The following is a 24696-nucleotide window of genomic DNA, read 5'->3' as shown; positions in this document are numbered from 1 at the left end:
AGGTAATTTTAAGATGTATTCATATTTCAAAAGAGAAGTGAGTCAAACCAGCTAATCCATGTAAGCTGTTGTCATAGGTATGTGGTGAAATACGCATCTGTCAGCCCTGAGCAGCTGCTGTGTTGGGTCTGGGTCAAGGCATATTAGTGCCCCTGTTTCCCTGGGTGGTGTGGGAAGCAAGGTCAAAGGGTGTGGGAATACCAATTTCTCTTTCCCTAGCAAATTACTGGTGAGTGCCTCTTCAGATCTGGGGTCTTGAGGCACACTCTGTGAGCGTGGGTAGCATGTTGTTACTGCTCTTTACAGGATCAAACTTATCCCAGGAGGAATCTGCTCTGGAGTAGACTTTAAAATTTGGAGGCAGGCTGAACCAGCCCCAGGGGGCTGACAGCAATCTGTAGCTGTCCAGAGGTGTCCTGACCTTCTGAGAACAGGTGTATATATCAAAAAGATAGGTAGATAGATAGACATGCAATAGCTAATATAGCTACAATATTGATATTTATTTTAAATCTGCCAATTTAAAAGGAAAATGTTTAAACCTTGAAAATAAACCAGTAGTTTAGAAAAAAAGTGTAATATGGAGCAATTGTACTAAGAATTGTGTTGTGCCTTAGCACTGCACTTATTCTCCCAAGCCTATAGGCAAAGGCTTATGCCTTGGATTTAAAGAGTATCCAGTGTGTCCTGGTCTCACTGGAGACAGTTTCAGAATGCAAGACTTGCTGTCATTAGTTGTTCCTCAGTCTCCTGACTCTAAAGCTGCTCCACCTGAAAGAGGCCAGCAATCACTTTAAGGAGTGTTGGAGCTGATCTTCAAAGTTATGTGATTTTTATAATGTTTTTAAGGAACAACCTGACTGCAGAGTCACGTGTTACTCCATGAAAATTTTGGGGAGATTAATATTAAAGTGTAAGTGGTTCTTAGTGCCCCTGAATTTACAGGAAAAGAAATATTTGATTTCATAGCTCTTATCCAGTTTCTGCCAATAGCAGTATCTTCCAGTAACAAAGTTATGACCTCCAGGTAGAATGGAGAACACAGATTTCTCTTTTAAGTAGCTGAAATATAGATTTTTTTTTTTGATGCAATCTGGAAAAAGTCTGACTTTTGGAGCATTCCAGCTGTCTGTGAGCTAGTTTCAGCCTAGCCATTTTCCTGTGTAGTGTGACCTACCTGACATATTATTTGCTTTTCCCCTTCTGCTTTTTTGTTCTTTTCTGGTTTCATTGATGTTTCTCCTGTTTCATGGAGATGATGCTAATGATATCTTTTCTGTGTGTATAAGCCACCATTTTTCCTCCTTCTGCTCCATAGAGCTCTTGTCTCTTCCATTGACTGCCACAGCTTTTATGTGAAATGGAAGTTACTAAATGTAAATGGTATCTCAACAGCAATGAAAAGTTTAAGTACATATAATGAAATTGGTTTAGCTTTAAAAGAACAAGATGGAAGTGACCCTGTATTTGGTTTTATGCCATAAGCCATTGCTTTTTTTATCTGAATGGCCTGAATAACTTAGATTCTGCATGTGATCTGCAGATACCTAGGTTTTGAGAATTATTTATGCACCAAGCAGTTCATGATTATCACAAAGTTTTTGCAGGAATGGTGTTAGTTCTCGCACTAACTTTTTCAAGCACCTAGCCTACATGCTGTGATTTTTTTTTTTTTTTGCAGTTATGCCTAAACCCCAAACCCAGAACTTGTTTTTAAATACTGCCTAAATATTTCTTGGTGTGCAAGCTGTCCTACTAATTCTGACTGAAGTCACTGTAGCATTAAATCACAGTGCAAAAAGCCAGAAATATGCAGGATCCAGGCCACTAGTTGTACATGATGAGGGAGGAAAACCCTGCACCATCCCACACTCAAAATTTCCCATTCAGCCAGCCCTCAGTTTAATACCTGATGTCCTCATTTGTGTTATGTGGGAGACGCTTTACATGCCAAGAACTGGAGCAACTCGCTCTGGTCCATGATTTTGACATTGAAAAGAAAACATAATTTCTGGTTCCTCTGCATACATTTCTCCCAGTGAAGCGAGTCTGGTGGCAGCTCTGTGCCTTGCTGTGGTCTAGACCAGATGAGTCTTGGCAAATGCTTCCCACTGTTAGCAGTGATGTTAGCAGTGATGAAGGTGAGCATGTGAGCCAGGCTTCCTGATTTCTGCTCTCATATTAGTCACGTCACTTAGGTTATTAGTGCTGACCTCAGGAGCTCTTCTTTCTTATCCCTGCCAGCCACCTCCACCTCATGGGAGAGGTATGTTGGGGAAGTTGTAAAACAGTAGGGTAGAGGCAGTCTAGGCATGTACTAATTTTTAATTTTTTTCCCCCTGCTTAATACCTTTTCCAATATTTTCCAAAGGTCAGGAACTGCAGAATACTTGCTGTCAAGCTTGCACTTGCTTTGCTGCTTTTGAAATCTGAGCTGATTTTGCCTTTTTCCAGACATTCTGAATGACTGCAGGTCTTGGAGGTTTGATGCTTCGCATGACTGAATAATTTATTTAAGTAGCAACTTGTGCTGTATTAACCCTGACTTTTGGTGATGATACTGCAGCCTTGTTTCAATGTCTGCTCTGTTTCTGGAGGTCAGTCACTCAGGAGGCAGCTTTGGTCCTTCTCTGGCAGGAAATGTCTCACATGGCTCTGGGTGATGCTGTTGGGGGCTTGGTGTGGCCAGCTTGGTATTCCTCTACGGGAACAGCGGGTGAGGAGGTAAGAATTTGCCTTTTGGCATTTTTAATGGTTTGGAGCTGAGTGAACACTCCCCAAGCTCCATGCCTTTTCAGGTCCTGAGATCCTGGGAATGCTGCTGTGGCTGCACCCTGGGAGTCCTGTGGCATCATGGCAAATACCACAGTCTCTGTGAAATGCATGCAATGATGTTTGCAGCTCCTGCATGCTGTGCTCATGACAACTCTGGCAAGCTCTATGATAGCTGCTGGCTGCAAGTAGGTTTTGTAACTTGTGGGAAGAAAATCAAATGCCACTGTGAAAATCTTTTGTAAACCTTCCTGTGTGTCCTTAGCTTGGCTGTGCCTGGCCTGCTCTGAAATTGCACAGCAGAAAAAAGCACTGAGCTGTTGAGGATGCTAAAAAGTGTCATGTTAACCCAGGGTTTCTATGTTTGGGGCTGCCTGGGGCAGTCTTTCTGTAGCCCATCACATTGAGGGGCCACCTCTGAGCAGGATCAGCAGGCTGATGTTGCCAAAGTGTCATTGTGCTGATTTCCATGTCAGCCCTCCTTGGTGGCAGCAGCAGGAAGGCCATCCCTGGCAGATTGCTTGTGGTGAGGATGGGTTTTTTTGGGTCTGCAGGAATCCAAACTGGGAGTGTGACAGGGTAAAAGCATCTGCCATGGGAGTGGATCTGGAGTACAGATTTTGCACAGATCCGTGCGTGTAGAGCTATGACCATGACCCTTAAATATTGCTGTTTCCCTGCTCTTGGGTGTCATTACCTACCAGGAAACAGGTGGGAAAATTGTCCAGGAAAAATAGACCAGGCTCTTGCAATAGGCAATTTGGGTTTTGGCAGCTGGGGTGAGAAGGCCAGTTTCCATTGAGCATCTGTTTCAATGTGAAAAATGGCAGGAAATCTGTTTTTTCAATCCTTTTGACCCCTGTCTATTCATTGACTCAAATGCCCCAAATATTTCACAGCTGAGATAATACCAATAACAAAATAATGCTTAATTTCAGTGTTGCAAATATATGAAGCAACATTTTTTTTTTAAATTGCCTCCATCCAGAACAAGCATTGCAAAACCAGCAGTATGTGTAGCCCTGCATCATGTGAAGTGGTAGCTAGAGAAAGCCTTATCCCCTCTCCTCCACCCATTTGTCTTTGCCACCTGCTCCTCTCTTTGGATTTGGGCATCCCTCATGTTTCTCCATAAGAAATCTTTCCGGTTCCCTTAATCCAGGAGTGATGCAAGGGACTTGAAGGGTACTTAGTGGCAGTCCTGTTCCACTCCCTTTCTCTCCCTGAAACTTGTGACTGCCTAAATGTGCTTTGCCTAACTGGCAGGTGGGCAAGACTGTGTTCCTGTGGAGTCAGGAATAAGAGGAGCATCAGGAAACTCCTGTGCTGTGAAGACTGGTGGGACTTCTCAGGTTCTGCTCTCTACTTGTAGATCAGGACAATTTCAGAGTCCTAGTTTTTTTTTTTTTTGTGCATTGATTAAAATGAAAACATGGAGTGTGCAGCTTTGAGCCTTGTGTCATTTTATGTATGGAGGAATAAAGTGGGACCCTGGAGAGCAGGAAGCAGAACAATGGTCACAGGCTGCCTTGCTTCCATCCCTAGAAATACTGTGTTGTATATTTTTTACCTCTGTTACCATGGAAGGGAGCCTAGCTGCAAGCCTGTGCACGTGTGAACTGAGCGGGGTGGTGGATGTCACACTGCCTGGCTCTGTCCTCAGGTAGCACCAGCTTCCCTCTACCTTCACGACCTCCTGTGTGAAAGTCCTGGGCCCAGCTGACCCCAGCAAACCAATCAGTTTGATTTTCCTTCACAAATTACTGTGAAATCCTGACGCAACACAATACAAAGGGGCACGCGGCTTTTGTTTCTTCAAGACCAAACCTGGACAGAATTTTGCTTCTGAAGTGTTGAAAACCTGCAAATGTAACATAAATAAGGAAAAAAAATTGAAAGCAATTTTAGCTACTCAAAACCTATGAAACCTTCACATTTTCAAAATGCACAGTGTACAACACAGGTGCGCTTCCAATATCAAACATTTTTTATAGTGAGGAGGTCAGAGCTCCCCTACAGTTTCCAGCAGTTTCAGTACACATTTTTCCACCCCATTTTTTTAGCTGTTTGAACTGCTCTGGAGCAGAGATGAAAACCATTAAAATGACACCATGACAGAAATACTCCACAAGTGAACAATCTAGGATTTTTAAAGAAAAATTATTTTCCCCTCCTTGACTGACTGCAAAAACACCTGGAACAAAAAGGATCCAGCTTGATGTTTGGAGAAAAGAAGTCTTTGGACATTTCAGTAAATAATTGCAGCAGCTAAGATTTTTAGCTGGCTGTAGGGCCCTTTGCTGTTCCTGTGTTCCTAGCAGTCAGTCTGGATTGACTTCAGTATTCATGGCATAAACTGAAAGAAGAGGCTGATGGCAGAGCCCTCTTGCAGAGGCTTCCAGTGCCACAGCCTCCTCTTCATCCTCCATCACCAAGGCACCTGGCAGTGTGGTGAACTGTGTGGCTTGCAAATGAGAGCCACTCCTCTCCAAAGAATGAGCTCAGGAACACCAACCCTATTAATTTATTTTCATTGGCATTATTAGGAAAACGACCCAACCCCAAACCCTCTATTGTCAGGATTTTCTTTAAATAGCCAGTTCTGGAAACAGGAAATTCCTTTACCTCTGGAAACAGGAAACAGATCTGACTATTACATATTAGTTTTAAATCTTTCCATTATCCCCTACTGCCCATCATCTCTGACTTTCTGCTGCTCAGCAAAATTCACTATTTATTTTTGATAAGCTAGTGTCTGGGGGTGTTGTGCAAGACTCAGCCATGGAGTAAATCAATATATTTTGTTTTAAAGCTGGCAGGGCTGGTGTCATCTGTGTCCATCATATTCGTTATATGTATGAAAACAAGAAGTTTTTGATACAGAAGGGTACAATCTGTTGACTAAATAAGATAAGAAGGAAGAAAATGAGAATTGGCATCACAGAAGTCAGTGAAGGACAAGATTTTTTTGTTGTTGTTTTAAGGTTAATAATCAAAGCCTAATGACAAGAAAGGGTATACCAGTGAAAATGGAATACTCTTATAAATTCAGGGCCAGAAGTGACTTAAAAATATCTTCTAATCCATCTCCTTGCCCCTGAGAAGGCTAGATGTTTATCTTCAAAACCTCTGATGAGGCTGATTTCACAACCCATCAACAAATCCTATGTTAGGCCTTTACTCTCCTTGTTTTCATGATGCCCTCAAAAATTATTAGGTGTAAAGTATGGTTTTGTTCTTCTTTGTGCAGTAGGGCAATTGCTGACCCTCCTTTTCAAACAGTTACCTGGCTTTGGGTCTCTGTATTCTCAGGATGTGTTTGCCACCTCTGTAACCTCTTAAGCATCTGAATTTTTTGCTATAGACTGTGATTCCAAATGTTTTTTTGGCTCTTGTTGCTTGTTTCTCAGACCCTAGGCCAAATGTGCCTGCCTTTTGTTTAAAGGGTTATTTACCAGATTGGGCAACGTCTCCATCTGAAGCCTCACAGCTGATAGCAGAGAGAAATAGCTGCCTTTTGAATTGTGCCTATGATACCCTCCCAGTCTGTGCTTTGGGGGTCCTTGCAGAAGCTGTGTGTCATTGATGCCTGACCTGTTTCCAAACCAGTTTATAACTTTGGTGGCACTGCTGCCTCTCTCTTCATTCCACTTTTGTTTCTGTGGAGCCCTTCTTTCTGAGCAGAGCACAGAGCTATTAACTGTTCTGGGAATGTGTTGGCTCTTAAATAATCACAAGTGGAGGCACTGTGCCAAGTTTTGGTTTGGAGTAACTGTTTTTTCTGCTTCCAGACCTTGATGTAGCTCCAGAGAAATAAAGGTGTTTACGGATGCATTATGAATTAGCACCCTGGCTGCCAGCCCTTTGTAGCCAGGTCCCAGCTCTGGCTGGGTGCTGTGACACCTCTCGTGCTGTGAACATGCTTGTGCAGCTGGGAGTCTCTCCCTTGATCTGTTGTGTTTGTGTTCAGATTGTCTCCCTGTCCTGGTGCACTGGGTCATTCTCAAAGCATTTTGGTAGCCACAGGGTGGGATTCCTCTTTGCTGCTCCTGCCCTTGACACTGAATTCAATACTTTCTGGCTGTTCCCTCCAGTGCTGGCAGGGCATCAGTGCCTCACAGCCTCTTCCCAACCCCCCCAAAGAAGTGCAGAGCTGCAGGGGGGACGGGGCATCAGCAAGCTGTATCTGCTGTCCAGCCTGTGTAATGTTGGGCTGTAGAGATCTCTGGAATCAGAAGGGAGGAGGGCTCCCTGCTGCTGCCCAGCACTGCAGCTCACCCTTGCAGACCCACGACACAACATTCATATCCATATCATGCACTCCCTGTTTGTAACCATACTTGATCCTTAGCTGACTTCCCCTGCAAGAGTCTCAATCAGAGACAGAGAGGTAGTGGTTAACACCAGTTTAGAAATGACCTGCTGCTGATAGATGCAGCTATTGATCTGTACACACCCTCCTGGGTAGCCAAGCAGGAAGTGGCTAACCTGGGGAACTCAATCTTGTACAGTAAGCAACCATCCTGAACTTTAATTCACTTCTGGTCCTTGCTTTAAACATCACATCTCTGCCAGGCACCGTGCACTGCCCTGCTCAGCCCTGTGGTTCCACCTGATCCCTGCCACTGGTCTGCTCCAGGACTCAGGGCTTTTGATCTTAACTTCATTAGCTCTCAGCAAAGGGTAGCTGCTCTTGGCAAAGGATCCTAAAGCAGTCGACACATTAGTAATGAATTAAAACAAACCTGAAATAACTCTTTGTTTTAATTCCAGCGTAGCGTGTTGAAGCAGTTCAAGTATGCTTTGGCATGCTGAGTAGTAATGGAGATTTTTTTTTTCCCTGTGTTGGTTAGTTCGAAAAATAACGACTGCTTGCAGCTGAAACAATAAAGATGTGTCTTCCAGATCAACTGTAGTTGTGAAAGAGTCTGCACTGTTCACTGACTGTTCTGATACCTCCTTGGTCTAAATAAGTGTGATGGTTTTACCTCTGAAATATAACCAATGGGGGAAAAAAGTGATTAGCCATTAGTTGGAGAGAAGCTTCCAAGTGATGTCCCAAGAATGTACGGGAAAAGAACAAGAAATAACTTCTTTTTTTCTCATCCAAAAGAGTAGTGATATTCATTTTTGTCTTTTGTCAAGTTTGTCTGGAGCCTGTCATGGTGTGTTCTAAAGTTTACCTGAGGTCAACAGGAGCCTTGCTGGTGATTTCATCACATCCCCATGCAGCTCTGTCATGGTGACAGCTCATCTTTCCAGCTCACTTGGGGAGGAGGCTGGAAATCCTGATTGTGATGCAGAGGAGTGGAATAGCCAGCTAGCCAGCCTGGCTGGGTGGTTTTGGTGTCAGCTTTCTGGATTTCAAAAAGGCAGCTGAATCTGTTTTGTTTGGTGTCCCTGAGATGGGATGCTGTGTTTGTGCCAGCATTTAGGTGGCAGCTCTTGACAGTGTCAACTCAAATGTGTGTACAAATGTCACTTTGCATAGAGGCTGGGTTTCCTACTTATGCAGCAGTGACTTGCCAGGGCCCCTGAACATGTACAGGAGCTGGGCTTGGGCTCAGTACTTGCTCTGACTGGCGCTTCTTGCAGCTCTGCCCAAGGATGTGGCTTGTGGCTGTAGCAGAGGAGGAGACTGCTGCAAGAGTCATCTCCCAGGCTGGCCAGATATGCCTCCTGTGCTTTCTTCACCTGGGAGTTGTATTCAGAGCTCAGAATATTTAATTATGGCTCTTCCCATCAACAAATACAAAGGTCTCCTAATCATTCTTGTAGTGTTCCCCAAGTGCTGGGCACTGAGCACAGTCTCTGGGACTGCAATGTGTTATTTTCTAATACAGCCTTCCTGCAAATAATTTACCTGCAACACATGATCATTATACTCCTGTTGGTGTGTGAATCAGAAGACTCTTTTGGTATAAAGCATGCTAGCATTTGGAGCACTTCTCTTGAAGGCATTAAGGTTTCAAGGAGTTAAGTATGTTCATGTGTATTTCACAGAGAGCTAAGTGAAAAATGGTAAGTAGGTTCCCTCTGCTGCCTTGAAGGAGGGTTGCTTTTATTTATTTTAAACATAGATGGCCTCTGCTGTCTGCCTTTCCTTTAAATAAATGCATAGCTGGTAGGTTTGTTGCATTTTTGGTGGAGAACTATTGAAATTTGGACTGTGGCTTCAGACATGTATTTTAAGTATTTTTGTTACTTTCTATAAAATATGCGTGGCACATTGTGTGAAACAGTCAGACGGCTGGGCTTCTGATGGCCAGGGGCCTGGAGCATGTGCTCTGGAAGAAAAGACTGAGGGACAGGGCTTTGTTCAGCCCTGAGGAGATGGTTTTGCAGGAGACCTTACTGCAGCCTGCCTCTGTCTAAGGGAAAGCTGATGAAAAGATGTAGCCAGCTCCAAGGAACAAGGATTGCAAACTGGAGTGGGATTTTTGGAGAAAATAATAAAGTAAGAATATCTCCATGGGGAAAACTGTGCATTGATAACTCACTGAAAGAGACTGTAGGAGCTTTGTTCTCAGAGGTTTTCAAGGCCCAGGTAAACCAAGCCCTGTGCAGCATCACACGAAGTCAGGGTTGGCCCTACTTTGAGCAGGAAGCTGCAGACTTCCCAAGGTCCCTTCCCATCAGAACAGTCTTATTTAGAGACATTATCCATAAATACAGGGCTTGGAAGTGAGTGGAATGCAGTGGGGCCTGTGCTTGCATTCCCTTTGGTATTGCACTTCTAAATGGGGTTTAAAAAGTGACTCTAATGCGATTGTGCTGAACTTGGTGTTAGTGGGAAAGTCTGTCACAACAAATGTTTCCTTGAGCATTTGACTCCTGCCTAAGTGCATCCCCATGGGGGAACAGTGGCAGCGTGAGGGGGTGTTTGTCTGTGATAGAGCAAATATAGCCCTGGAGTCATCCGAGCATTCAGCCTCGCCGATATCCCCTTTTTCCAAATTGGTGGGTGAATGTTGATATCTATGAGCTGACCCAGCTAACGCTGCTAATCCAGGTTCCATTGCAGGAAACAGGAAGAAAAATAAGATTAACGTTTTCTGGGCTGTCTGGAGCTTGCTCACCCCAAGCACGCTGGCCGTCCATCGGGGTGCCTCTTCCAGAGGTCAGGGGCTGGGCCACCCATAGCTGGGGATGGCAAACCCTTGGCGAGCAGCAGAGCTGCTGTCCGGGCACGGGGCTGATGGCAGCAGGTGGGTGACAGCCGCGGGTGGCTCGGCATCCTCGCCAGCTCCGCCTGCTTCTGCTGCTGCTGCTGCGCTTTGACAAGCTCGGGCAGCCGGCGCTGGGGAGCGCAGCCCCAGGGTGTGCAGTGTGCGGGGTGCGAGTGTGTGGGGTGCCCCCGTGGGTGTGCGGGTGCCCTGTGGATGTGCGGGGTGTCCCGTGGGTGTGCGGGGTGTCCCGTGGGTGTGCGGTGCCCCGTGGGTGTGCGGGTGCCCCGTGGGTGTGCGGGGTGCCCCGTGGGTGTGCGGGTGTGCGATGTGCCCCGTGGGTGTGCGGGTGTGCGGTGCCCCGTGGGTGTGCGGTGTGCGGGTGTGCGGGTGCCCCGTGGGTGTGCGGGTGCCCCGTGGGTGTGCGGGTGCCCCGTGGATGTGCGGGGTGCGGGTGTGCGGGTGCCCCGTGGATGTGCGGGGTGCGGGTGTGCGGGTGCCCCGTGGGTGTGCGGTGTGCGGGTGTGCGGGTGCCCCGTGGGTGTGCGGTGCCCCGTGGGTGTGCGGGTGCCCCGTGGATGTGCGGGGTGCGGGTGTGCCCCGTGGGTGTGCGGTGCCCCGTGGGTGTGGGGGTGCGGGTGTGCGGTGCCCCGTGGGGGTGCGGGGTGCGGGTGTGCGGTGCCCCGTGGGTGTGGGGGTGCGGGTGTGCGGTGTCCCGTGGATGTGCAGGTGCCCCGTGGGTGTGGGGGTGCGGGGTGCGGTGCCCCGTGGGTGTGTGGTGTGCCCCGTGGGTGTGCGGTGCCCCGTGGATGTGGGGGTGCGGTGCCCCGTGGGTGTGGGGGTGCGGGGTGCGGTGCCCCGTGGGTGCCCCGTGGGTGTGCGGTGCCCCGTGGGTGTGGGGGTGCGGTGCCCCGTGGGTGTGCGGGTGCCCCGTGGATGTGCGGGGTGCGGGTGTGCCCCGTGGGTGTGCGGTGCCCCGTGGGTGTGGGGGTGCGGGGTGCGGTGCCTCGTGGGTGTGTGGTGTGCCCCGTGGGTGTGCGGGGTGCCCCGTGGGGGTGCGGGGTGCGGTGCCCCGTGGGTGCCCCGTGGGTGTGCGGTGCCCCGCGGGTGCCCGCACGGTGCGCGGCTCGGCAGCGCGGGCAGAGCCGCTAGAGGCCCCTCCAGGCGCGGCCACGGCGGCACCAGCGCCGAACCCGGCCCTGCCGCGGCGCCGGGGGAGGGTCCCGCAGTCGGACCCGGCCTCTTTAAAGGTAAAGATCCTCTCAGCAGACGGGAACAGGGAGGTGATTCTGCCCCTCTGCTCCGTTTCCGTGAGACCTCCACCTGGAGTGCTGCATCCAGCTCAGCAAAGCCGTGGACAAGTTAGAGGACGGGCATAAAAATGACTGGGGAGCCAGAGCGCTTCTGTGGTGACAGGCTGGTGACAGGTTGGGGTTGTTCAGCCTGGAAAAGGAAGGCTCTGAGGAGATCTTTGAGCAGCCTTGCAGTACCTAAAGGAGGCTTATAAGAATTACAGAATAAGCTGAGTTAGAAGGGATCCACAAGGATCATCGAGTCCAACTCCTGGCCCTGGGCAGAACCATTTCCAAGAGTCACACCAGGTGCTGGAGAATATTGTTCAAGGGTTTCTTGAACTCTGTCAGGCATGGTGCTATGAGCACTTCCCAATACCCTATGGGTGAAAAACCCTTTTTCTAATATCTAACCTATGAAAGATGGGGACAGACTTTTTAGCAGGGCATTTATTGATAGCACAAGTGATTATGGTTTTAAACTAAAAGAGGGATTTAGACTGGATACAAGGAAATTTTTACGAGGGTGGTGAGGCACTGGAACAGGTTGCCCAGAGAGGAAGTAGGTGCCCCATTTCTGGGAACATTCAAGGTCAGGCTGGTTGGTGCTCTGAGCAGGATGATCCAGTTGAAGATGTCACTGTGCTTGGCTGGGGTTTGGACCTATAAAGGTCCCTTCCAACACAAAGCAGTCTATGGTTCTGAGAAAAGGGAGGCAATGCATTGTGGCCCTCTATTTTTGTGGGATCTTTGGCAGCAGTCCCTTTAGTTGATCCCCAGACAAACCCCACAGGAGGTGAGCTGAGCTGGAACAGGCAATGGGTGCACATCTGCCCCAGCAGTGGACCAAGGCAGAGTCCTTTCCAAATCTGGTCTGTGGCTCAGCCTCCACAGATCCCATGTTTTGCAATTTCTGCAAGCACTCGTCTTTCTGCTGACGCACAATGTGAGATTGCAGAAATGCAAAGTTGAAAGTATTTCCTCTGCCTTTTCAGCTCTGGATTATTTTATTCTGCCTCTGCTTGTCATATTCTCTGGGAAATCTATGACACTTCAGGTCACTGGTACTTACTTATTCCCTATTTTCTTTTTTGTCCTGCCTCTTTTCTTAGTTATGAGGGTTTTAAGGCAGAAATTACTGGTGGTCTGAAGACTTCAGCTACATAAATTCATCATATGGATTGTGTTTGGCCATTGCAAAGTATGTTTGACAGTACTAAGGCAAGAGGCTAAATGCCTTGGTGATTTATAGTCCACTTAGGGCACAAACATAATTTTTCATTTACCTCATCAAAACAAAGAAGTTCAGCATTAATGAGGGTAGTTCATCACAGCTCAGCTGCCCTGACGTGGTTTGAAACTCGGGGATCTCAGATGGGCTCTGGGGAGGGTGCAGAGAGCAGAGCCTGAGTGCTTGGTGTGCTCTCAAGCACGGTGTTGCTGGGTGCTTGCCCTCTCCTTGCAGCCTGCTCCATTTGGCCTTGCAGTAATTGCAAGTGAAAAGTGAAAAACTATTGGGTTTTTTTTTAACATGAATCCTCCTGGATATATTTTGAGTGGTTTTGGGTACTATTCTGCTAAGTGTAGTGTACATAGTCTATATAATAGCAAGCATTATGCATTTAAAGTCTGTCCAAAATTGTTTTGCCTGTGTAGGGTAACCAGAGTGTATTGAGATACTCCTTCCTTTCAGAAACTTTATTGAATTTTTGGCAAACACTTCTGTGAAAATGGTATATATGTAGTCACATAAAAACAAGTGATACATGAGCAACTGATGAAAAGCATGTTTTCCACTGTTGGTCCTTTTCTACAGCTCCAAATGATACCAGTTTTTATTTAATTTTTTTTTTTTTTTAGTTTAGAGGCATGCCAAATCAGCCTTTTTAGTATAGATGCATTGTTTTTATAAACTTAAGTACAACAGCACTGGGAATGTAGTTCTGAGCTGAAACTTGAGCTCCCTACTTTCTGCCTTGCAGTCAGATTTTTTATTTGCATTTTTAAACTTGTAAAAACTAGAGAGTTAAAAGTTGTGCAAATGATGCTTCAGCATATTTCAATAACACCCAGGCTCCAATGCCTGTCTACACAGCTCACCCCATCTGCCTGTCTCTTCCCTTTTGCTTTTTTCTTCTTTATATTGTTTAGGTTTGACTTTATCTAAACAGCAGGCTGGCTACCTATACACAGTATCTTCTGCTATTTTAAAGTGTAGATTTACAGTACAGAAAGACAGGGGAAATGCTTCAGAGGTGAGAACAATGGTGAAAGGGAGGAAATCCCTTGTGATCCATGACTTTTTAGGGATAAATGGGAGATACATTTCTATTAGCTCTACCTCATGAAGATTTTAACACACCATTTCCCATCTTCTTATCATAGGTGGTCTAGGAGAAAAACTGACCTGCTCATTCATCAATCCATCAGCAGTAACCCGGTTGTTTCTTTCACAATCCCAGCTGCCCAGTCTACAGCAGATAGCTTGCTTTCCACAATCTTCTTTGTTCTTTTTCCATTTTTTAGGGATCACCTTCTATTTCAACCATATCTCTTCCTTCAAAGCTGCTTTTCACAGAGCTGTCTGCCCTCATTCTGCATCTTGTCCTGCTCTGCAGCTCTCTTGGATGTGCAGTGCTCTATGGTTTGTTCCTGCATGTATCCCATGGTTGTGCATCTTTTTCCTGGGAGGGGGAATGGTCACCAGGGTCCAGCAAGGAGCCTGAAGGAGTCCAACCAGCAGGCAGCCTTTTACCAGGTGGGCGTGCAATGTCAAGCCAAGAGAGCAGGAATGAAGGGCAGGAGGTGTGATGTGATGCTTACCCCAGGTCAGGGGTAAGGGCTGCCAGGTTCCTGCAGTGGAGCTGCCTCCTTACCCTCAGGTGTGGTCCCATCCCGGGGTGTGAGGCCTTTGTCGGGGATGAGCCATTTGTCGGTGAGGGGAGACTCGGACACTCAATATGAGTGTTCAGCAAGTTCTGTTTATTGAAGAGAGCATCAGACACTCATACAGCAGGTAATAAGCTCATGACTATTCTGTAAGCCAAGCGATCTATTGGTTAAACTATACCATCAACTCTTCCTCATTCCTTTGGGCCTACATTCTCTATTTCCCATTTCTGTCTGTCCACTTGTTATCATACCCAGCTAGGCCCAAGGACACGCTATCTTGCAGGTGCAGGACTTGGAATTAGCCACGGCCTTGTGCTTTTCCAGTCGCTAGTCAGCTAAATTCCCAACAGGGATGTGGCACTGGTGCCTGTCTGAACGTCTGGAGGCTTTTCTTAGCTTCAGTGTAGCAGGCTGAGACATAAATGCACAAAGTGGAAGAAAGAGGACATTTTGAAAAGTTTCTCATTGATTACATGGCAGCAAGTCAGAGCAGACTTGGCCTGGGGCTCAGGCCTGATAACACAGTAATCTTAACTTTTTAAAGCACTAGAATAACAAACAGTGAAGTGTGCAAGAGAGAACATGACAATCTCCTCTCCCTTTCCATCTCTCTGTCTGTGCTTTTCTTTGGTCCTGGGAATGTTCCCCTTTGACCAAAGAGGTTATAAATTAGGGATTTACTTCTGAGCAGCCCATGGAATAGCCTGGGGCAAGTCATTCCTAGAAGGTGCTTTCCTCTTCTTAAATGGGTCATTAACGTTTGCAGCTAAATACCAAAGCAGGGAGAGAAATAAATGAGGAAATAGTTTCCTGAAAGGAGGAAGAAAGAGCTGTTACTCATATTCACTCAGCAGAATATTCTTAGATGTGCGTGGGAACGCCTAACAAAAGCAGGGAGATAGAGAGAGGCAAGCCAGGTGACCGTGATGTGCCTGGGACAGTCCTGAGGGAGTTTGAGCCATGCCATCCTTAGGCAGAGACCTGGCAATTCTTCCTGAAGGAGGTTTCTTTATTTCCCATCTCGGTCCCCTTCTTGCAGTACAGGAAGCTGTAGGAAGGGGAGGTGTTTATGAAGAAGCCCATCAGTTTTGGTGGCTGCTGTGTTAGTGTTAGTTGTTACTGTGGTGCAGGGAGCTCCAGGGAGGCATTGCAATGCAAAGCTGATCTCGGGTTGCTCTCCTGGAGATCCCAAAGTGTTCATCTGCTCCGGTGTGCTCTTCCAGGGTGGCAGGATTGTGCCAGAGGAGCAGGGGCAGTTCTTGTCAAAGTGATGGGGAAAATGTGTCTCTCAGAGACCTGGAGAAGCACTCTGCACAAGGAGTTTGTGTAGCCTGTGGGGAGGAGAGCAAACTCCTGAGGGAACTGGTTAAAGGTTTGAGGCACCTTAGGAGAACAGCAAAAGATTAGACTTGCTGCCTCTCTCTGTTCCCTACTGTCAGATCACTTTTGACCCTAGTCAGATTTCACTACTCTGGATGGGTAATTAGCAGCCACTCTTACTCAGTAATTAGGGGAGTGTGTGATTATATTGCCAAGGTGGGGGGACAGTTGTGCCTGCAAAGTCCAGCTGGCACTTCTGCTTTCATTTGTGTGCAGTACGCAGTGGTACAAGGTCCTCAAATCCCTGTAGATCTTCATTCCCATGGCAGCAGCTGTAGGACGTATTGCTAGAGACTGCTTGGATGTAGGTTTGGCTTTTTTTTATTTTGCCCCTGGCCATCTGAAATGAAAGAGTGATAAAACAGATTTTAAAGGATGATATGCAAGACAAGCAGTTTGTGGAAACTGTGGCATTGCTTTGCATGGTTGGCAAGGCTAAGGGAGGTGGGAAGGGTTGTGCTGAACTTCCGTGGCAAGAGAACACGAGCAGTTTGACGGTCATCCCTCCAAGCTTTCATAAAATACTAGATCTTGGGCTACAGTGGCAGCATTAGGATTTAAATGCTGTGTCTATTATGCTGTAGCTAAAAGGAGACAAAGTGTCTTAATAGGTAGCAAGGTTTTGCACCTGCTTAATCGAATTATCCTTCTTTGCCATATTTTCAGTCCTGTAGATGCTTCTAATAAGTGCTGATGGATCTACTGTGGCATAAGAAAATAACATTTGTGTTGCCTGTTACATTAATTTCCCAGATAAAATGAGGCTACCAGGACGACCCATCTGACTCCTGTGATATTTCTATAAAGAGCAAAATTGAGTACTGCCGTTATGATTAGTGTATTAAAAGTATTAGGTTTGTTGTCTTAGCTGTGCTGTGTTTTCTCACGTTCCCTCTGGTGCTGATTGCTAATGACAGGCTTTGGCAGGAGCCAGCCTAGGCACTCCTTGCTGTGATGGGAACCAGATGGATGGCTTTGCTCTGGCTGCCCCTCCCCCTGAGCACCAGGAACAGGACGGGGGGAGCCCTTTTGGGGGGTGGGGGTGGCATTTATAGAAAACTCAGTGAATGGCAGAGAACCAGTTCTTGTCTACCCACCACTTCTCTTCCCTTGAGGCTCCCAGTTTTGCAACTTCTAACCTCACCCTTGGCTTCAACTTCTTGGCTTTCAAGCGATTGTGCTGTACGTTACATTTTCATTACTGGTAAAATTGATGGAAAATCACATTTTATTATGTGAAAAATGCAGTGTTCTTTACTGTCAAAGCTCCATTCAGCTGGAAAAAATCTATGTGAGGCACTCTTTTATATTTCATGTATTTTGTGCATTGGTTGGAATGAAAAAATAATGAAAGGCTGTATTTTGTCAACTTTTGCATCTGTCTGACTGGCAGCACTGACTGATTTGTTTTTTAAATGTATTTATTTCTTGCAGTAAGCACTATTATTCTCCCCCCTTTCACGATAAATGCAAATAATATGTGGAATGTGCAAATAATGTGGGAAAAAGAGAGATGCAAATTATTCAGTCCCTCCAGGTAGGTCTGAGAAGAAACTGGAAATGTGACTGCAGCCTGAAAACGTGCTGTCTTTATAGCAGCTGCAGCAATGATAACAGGGCTGCTGTCTGTCTGTGTTTCAGGCTTCTGTGAACACATCTATTGTATCTTTTTAATTTTGTTTTTTCTTCTTCTCTTTTTCCCTTTCCTCTCCCGCTGTGAAACTTTAAATGGGATCTGGGCACTCTGAATGTCTGAAGTACATCACTCCATCCATGAGCCCTTCTGCCCCTCGTGGGGCCTCTGCTGCTCAGGTGTGGTGAGCCCAGACTGCTGAGGCTCTTGGGCTGAGCACAGGGAATGAGCTAAAAAGCCGTGGTGTTAGGGAGCACAGGTGGATACTGCTCCTGAGATCCAGGCTGGAATATCTCTTGGCATGAATCAAGCTTCCCCTCAGGGGAGAAACGTGGCTTCCCTTGCTGCAGAGCCATGTGCCAGCTGTGTTGGTGCGTGGGCATGAGTCAGATGGAAGGGAGCCAGACTGATTGGCATTGTGAGACGCTGAAGCTCTTGGGATGTCTTTGCAGCAAGAATAGATTGCAACTGCCTTTGCAATTGCCCCTGACCATGCTCCTGCCTGGGACGAGTTGTCATGCCACTCTGCACTGCTGAGCAGTGGGGATGTGACCCAGTGGGTATATTGTGCTGAGCAGTGGGGATGTGACCCTGTGGTCCCCGTGACCCATTGGGGATGTCGTGCTGAGCAGTGGGGATGTGACCCTGTGGTCCCCATGAACCATAGGGGATGTTGTGCTGAGCAGTGGGGATGTGACCCTGTGGTCCCCGTGACCCAGTGGGGATGTCGTGCTGAGCAGTGGGGATGTGACCCTGTAGTCCCCATGAACCATAGGGGATGTCATGCTGAGCAGTGGGGATGTGACCCTGTAGTCCCCATGAACCATAGGGGATGTCATGCTGAGCAGTGGGGATGTGACCCTGTGGTCCCACCATTGGGGATGTCATGCTGAGCAGTGGGGATGTGACCCTGGTGTCTCAGCCAAGCTCCTGAGCCCGGTCTGGGGCAGGGGAGGATGGTGAGGTGCAGCTGGCAGACCCATCCTGCCAGCAGCTGGGGTGCACCCCGTGGATCAGGCACACCTGTGATTCAAGATCTCCCTGCAAACTTAAAACAGTGTTTTCTTTTGTTACAGCTTTTTTTAAATGTCAGAATTGTTTTCCTACTTAGATCACTGTAATTGCAATTTCAAGTGAAGAGCCTGTGAAAAGAGGTGTCAGGGTGTTCCTTCTCAGCGTTGTTTCCTTGTTCCATGTGTAAAATTCACTCCCAATTTCAGTAAATATTTTAATGTGACAACAAATTTTCAGTTATTCTAAGTATTAAAAAGTGATATTTTTATTCTTGATAGTTCCATATAGATTTTTCTATCAGTGCAAAACCCAAAAGAAAAAAAGTAAACTCTACAGTAAAAGCTTATGGACAAAGTGTTAGAAGTAAAAGCTTATGGAAAGATCTACAAAATCCTTCTTTATAACTGAGACATTGTTTATTTCTGCACTTTTTGACTCCCAACCCTGTAGGTGTTAGAAGCTCTTCACTGTGAGCTATTAGTCATTAGGAGAACCCTAGTCTGGAGACCTTCCTGGCTGAAGGAGGGTACCTCGCTGTGCTTCTGTAGTTAATTTGCTCCAAAATCCTTGTGAGGGTGCTGAGCTTGTGAGGACTTGCTGGCTGAAGAGTCAGTGGTCAGCAATGCGTTTGTTTGAGTGCAGTCAAACAGAAGAGGGTTCCAGAAGCTCCTTGTCAGAGCAGTGCCAGCTGTGAGATCAGACAAGGTTGTTCAAGGCTTGATCCAGTCAGGTGAGGCTGGGAAGTCTCCTCCAGAGGTGTGGATAGCACATCCCTGCTGGGCAGCCAGTTCCAGGAAACCCTTGATATTTTGATGTTTGTTACCACGTGGCACTTATGGCGGTCAGAGGTAAATATGTGGCACTGTTCTCTCTGTAGAAGATATCCCTCAGATTCTTTGTTTAGGAGGCAGTGTAAGTAATGATCCCACAAGTCTAGGACACTTCTACATGGTGCTCCCTTCCATGAAGGGGTGGGTGCAAGGGATGAGGACCTGCTTTTTCCTTTTTTAGGGGGAGGTATGGGGCAAGCCATCCTGCCAATAAAGGAGAAGAAAACCAGTCCAACCCCTTGTGTCCCTGGTTTTCCTTGAGCTTTTGCCACAGCCACATATAAGTGATGCAGTAGGAATGGTGGTGGTCCTGGTCTCTTCTCCTTTCTCCCCAGGAAGGGGTCCATCTGTCCTGGCTGAAATAGTCTGCTCTGTATTGGTAACCTGGTAGCTGTCGCTGCAGTTAATAGCAGGGCTGAGCCTTGCTGTCCACTGCTGGCAGAAATAATTCTCTCTGTTTATGTTCAGACACAGGGCTGGGACATGGGGCTGTTGCAGCACCTCACTCAGGGCCTGAGATCCCCAGTGTAAGCCTTCAGATAGATGGGCACCTCCTGCAGCTTCAGCTGGGGGTAGAAGACCAAGCCTCACTGGCAGGAGGCAACCCAGGAGGTGCCTGTAGGACTCACTGCAATTTTGCATTTTCTATTCTGCTGCCTAAAGCATTATCTTGCTTGCTCAGACAAGTCATCCACCACATCAGGGACGTGTGGGAAAATAACTCAGTCAGGATAACCAAAGGAAAATAAATGGTTGTGTAGTTGGCCATTTGGAGCTGAGCTAGCTTGGGAATTTTTTCTTTCAGCAACACCCTGAAAAAAAGTAGTGCAAATTGGTGTGAAATATAAAGAGAGTTTGCTTCCTTCTTGCATAGGCGTATATCCAAAAAAAGGCAACAGTAAATCTAGAGACATCTACTGCTAAATGCTTTGGTAGGGCTTTAAAGGATCTGAAGGCTCAGTGCGCTTGACTGGTAGGATATCGGATCTTCCCCACTGAAATGAGCTTTGAATACAAGGGAAGCCTCTGACACAGCAGAGAGGAGAAGCCACAGGGATCACCTGGGGTGTTTTGGTGTGCTGCTCAGGCACCCAGACTCAGCTTCCCCCCTTGATTCTCCATTTGTGCTTGAAGAGAGGATTCCAGACATAATGTAAGTACCGAGGGGAAAACCATGTCCTATGTTATGGGCGGCAAAATCAGACTGCAGTGGGTCAGATCCCAAAAGGCACTGATGTTTGTTACTGGGATGCAGGAAAAAAAAAAATACATTCAGGCTACGGCACTTCTGAAAAATGCAGAATTACTTTGCTTCTGTGAGATGTAAAGTGGATTTCACAGCTACTGTTTCTGTTGCTATTTAGGAGACATCAGTGAAAAAGAACAGGATAATGTCTTCTGCTACCGTAGAAATGCCAGTGTAAATTATTTATTTCCTAATTAGTAGACATTGCTCTAATGATAGAGATGTTTAACAACAAGTTATTTGTATCATATCAAACCCTGTATTCTAGAGATGGCTTTTTCCCTCTGTTGGGTGTTAAAGCAGTTGCATGGATTAATCACACCATAATGCAGCCAAACAGCTCATCCCTGCTTGACTCAGGGAGAAGAGGCTTTTTGGCTTGATACACACATGAGGAAAATCACATCCTAGTTCTACAAAGTATATTATATTTTGAGAATAAAAGCTGAAGTTTAATTAAAAAAAACTAAACACAACACCTTGTTTTTCCCAGCAAATGAGGTCATGCAGCCTGATTGCCTGGCCCATCTGTTGCTGTTCATAAGTATGTTATATTTTTTTAAAGGCCAATATTAAATGGCATTATGTAGTTATCTACTTTTTTTTTTTTTTTTTTTTTTTATTCCTCTTGGCTTGTCAAGCACTGTCATTGTACCAACCGCTGCTCTTAAAACAGGGTTTTGGTTAAAATAGCATATACCTGCCATCTGGTTGAAAAATGTAAGCTTCCTACACAACTAAGTGGAGTTGAACTACGGTATTAGGAATAGCTCATGTTCTCTTGAAAATAGCAGCTGATGGCAGATTGCAGAAATCAGCCAGTTATCAGTTGTCATTAAGCTATTTGATATCTGACACACAGGGAAAGCATGCTATTTATAAGTATGCAATTATGTTATAGAAGTATTCCTTTTTTTTTTCCTCCTTCCCTTTAACCATTTAAATATGTTGGTTTGACTGGACTGGAAAGCAAAGTCTCCCTTGATATTCACAGAATAGATGTGCTGTAGAATGAATGTGTGCCAGACTGTTTGTAACATTTCTGTCATCAAAAAATGATCTGAGGGGGGGTATAGAAATAAATTTGGTGTTCCTGTGCTATATAGCTGTAGGTGTCTAAAGAGAAATATCAGCTACAAAGAGCCCAAGGAACAGAAATATGTGGAACTAACTAGTAGAAGACTGCAAAGCTAGAAATCATAATGGAAAATATGCATTTTACTTTAATAGGTATTCGCGTTTCTGCTAGCAGGAGAAAAGAACTCAAGTCTTACCATCAACTAAAGCAGAAACACTAAAAGCATAATTATTTGCTAAACCTGGGCAAGGCACCACAGACTCTCAGAAGTGTAGGTTAGTCACTAACATGAAAGCTTAATGCTCACCACTAAGCAAGGACTGGAACAAGGCAGGGCAGAGGGCGCCACTGGAGAGAGCAGTGGGGCACGGTGATGCTCTGACCTGTTCCCTTGTCACACCTTGTGAGGATGATTACAGAAAACAGAAACAGCCTGCTCGAAAAGAGGGATTAGGAATTATTTTGTGAGTGGAAACATGAACAAAAAAGCAGTCAAAATAGGATGGGATGCTTTAAGACTAATAATTTTATTCAGAGGGGGTGTGAGGTGGTGTTATTTTCATGTGGGCTGAGGGTTAGACTCTGATTAATCTGCAGCAATGGCATTGAAATCTTGTGAGCACATCGATTTTGTAAAAAATATATATATGACCTATAAATTAAATATAATACAAAATAAAATAAATTATATATATATATATATAATTCTATATAAATAATATCTGATTATTCTCACAAAGTTTTGGTCATATTAGTCCAGAAATGTTTTGAGTACAACGAGGAGTTTGTTGACCCCACTGAAAAACCCCCTATCTCTTCTCCTATATTAGTATGGTCGGGAAAATTAAGGTCTGTGGTGTTTTGGCTTCAGCACAGTCTTGATCAGGTTTGAAACTGTTGGGTTTGAATCTGAATCCTCTTGCTTTTCAAATGACATCTGAGATTCTGGTTGTGAAAGGTCTCTAGTCATTTTGCTTTTAAAAGTTACTTCACCCGTAACCATCCAACAATATTAAAAATGTATTCAGCTTCATAATTACAAGTTTTAGGTTTTACAGTCAGCAGAGGTGTGTTCTAACAGAAAATTAGGTAGCAAAGGTGTGGGTCAGAGGTTGCGGTTTGCTTTTTATTCGTTGGCTTTTCCTCACCAGAGTATTTGAAAATTTTATTGTGGAGACTGATCACGTCTCCCTTGCTTCAGGCTTTTGCGGACCTTCTTAGGCCATCAAAGCAGCTTCAGCAATCTCAGCATTTTGGCAACATTGCAACTATCTTGACCATAAAAAGACTTGTTGGTGGTGCAGAGAGCACCTCCCACAATGGAAGGTTTGCAGGAACGAGGGATGCCCAGGAGCGGTTGCGGCTCTCCAGGGCTCCTTCCCAGGTGTGTGTGCCACATGCCAGCTCTCTGTGCTTTCCTGCTGTTCCCAATGAAAATCAGGCTCTGCAGCTGCTGGGGAGAAGCCTTCTGCTGGCACACAGGGAAGGCTGGCAGAGGAGGCAGGGGCAGACTCCCTGCGGAGTGAGAAATGCAGATGTTTGTCAGTCCGGGGCAGTTTGACAGAAAGCGTCTCTTCCTCTCCACTTCCCAGACTGCATACAGTTATTTGCAACTCCAAGCTGCTTATTCTCTAATTTAGTAGCTAATGACTCATCTGCCCTGTTGTGCTCCTCCTTCCCTCCCAAGCCACCAGCTCTCCCTGCTTGTTCACTTGCTCACCAGCCGACTGGAGCAGACCTGCTGCCTGCTTTAGTTCCCTTGGGCTCGGCCTTCGCAGGTCCTTTCAGCCTCCCCACCCTGGCAAAAGGTCAGTGAAAGCCCATTTATCTGCCTCTCTTTCTTTGATTTGTAATTTTTTCATGTGTTCGTTGGCACAGCAGATGGCTAATAGAAAAACCCCAATCAAATAATCTGAGTGTGTCTTGTGGGGGGTGGTTGCCAGAGAAAATTGTGAGGGAGAACAAGCACTCGTGGATCAAAAGTAGCTGTGTAGGCAGTTTTATTTAAACACAGAACACAGTATTTTATTTTGCTTCTCACATTTGAGGGAAAAAATATTAAAAATGCTGACTACAGTTGAGGAAAACATTTTTTAAGTGTATCAAAACTTGCAAAGGTGATCAGGAGTGGTCCTTGGTAATTAGATTTCAGGCTGAGAAGCATCCTGGAAGACAAGGACGTTTCTCAAAGGAGCTTGATGGTTTTGCAACTACATAAAAAAATGTTTCTTTATACTGTAGGCAGATGCCAAAAAGTACTAGATATGGTGGCATGTTACACCTAGAATTTTTAGGTTAGGAAATGATGTTGCAAAAGGCAGTTGTTTTTTCACATGTGTTCTATGAGTATTGCATGTCCAGATGAATTTGTTTTGTCAGGTGTAAATGTGAGAACTTACTCTCAGCAGTCCTGAAGTACTAAAGTTTTCCCAGCAGAAACTTGTCTTGGAAATGAGTTTTCTGGGACATTGTTCTGGTGTTGTTCTCAGGTTAATTGTTCTAGGTCAAGTTTTCATGTGGAAGCTTAAGTCATTTTCTCAGCTTCTCAAATTCTGACCTCTTTATGTCAGTGGGGAATCTGGTAACACCCATATTTAGGCCACCAGATGCACTGCATTATGAGCATGTGGGGCTTTTCCTTTTATAGGGGAAGCAGGAGGTGAGAGAAAGGAACTCTAAAACTGGTTTTGTTTGCAGCAGCATATAATTTGCCTTTGGCTTAAGGGGGTATCTTTTCTTTGACTTGGGAACTTCTGCTTGTACTAAGAGAGAGCTAGAAAAGGACAATTTTCTCACTGTGGCCTACGTTCCTTGAGAAACTTTAGTTGTGTTGGAAAAATCTGTGCTCTGTCTGACCACACAGCCTTTAAAGCAGCAGCAGCCAGAAAGGTTCTGGGGTTGCCTAAGAAGTTGCAGGGCTAAGGAGACCTTCCCAGCAGGCAGTGCATACCTCAGGTGCTTTGCTGAAGGGCTGATAAAGCCATCAGTTCCAGCTGGGAGCTGCCCAGGAGCACCCTCCAGGCCCTCAGTGCTGGGGAGGCAGATCTCTCTTGCTCCTGGTCCTCACAAAGTAACCACAGCCTTTCCCCATCATCTCACGTTGCTCTAGATGAGAACATGTGTGCTGAAGTTCAGGATCAAGTTCCATGGGCAACATCCTATATAATCTGTCTAATCTGATTTTTTTTTTTTTTATTTAATTGAAGTTTTATGTCATGTAGTGGTTGCTGGTGCCAATAGGTATTTTGCATATATATTACTGCATATATTGCACAGAAAATTAGTGGTTTGGGTTAAGATCAGGAAAGAAGAAAGAATAACTTATAAAGTCTGTGAACTTGGCACAAATCAAGTTGTTTGGGGGCAAAAATGGTAGAAGCAACATGAGGCCCG

General features: G+C 45.8%; 1 protein-coding gene across 3 annotated transcripts in view; it reads left to right on the top strand.

Annotated features, from left to right (window-relative positions):
- STOX2 (storkhead box 2) overlaps positions 1 to 24696 on the top strand; it is a 145221-nt gene that overhangs the window by 26576 nt on the left and 93949 nt on the right. Inside the window, exon 1 of one of the 3 annotated variants that reach the window (XM_063156110.1) lies at positions 19934 to 20132. The exons of 1 other annotated variant lie outside the window; for it this stretch is intronic. The gene's annotated coding sequence lies outside the window, so the exon portion shown is untranslated. Of the gene's footprint in view, positions 1 to 19933; positions 20133 to 24696 lie in introns of those variants that run through there. One more of the 3 variants, XM_063156116.1, reaches the window with a different exon arrangement.

Source organism: Melospiza melodia, chromosome 5, assembly GCF_035770615.1.
Source record: "Melospiza melodia melodia isolate bMelMel2 chromosome 5, bMelMel2.pri, whole genome shotgun sequence".
Taxonomy (NCBI): domain Eukaryota; kingdom Metazoa; phylum Chordata; class Aves; order Passeriformes; family Passerellidae; genus Melospiza; species Melospiza melodia.
Note: the sequence above shows the minus strand (reverse complement) of the source record. Positions and strands in the feature narration are given on the sequence as shown.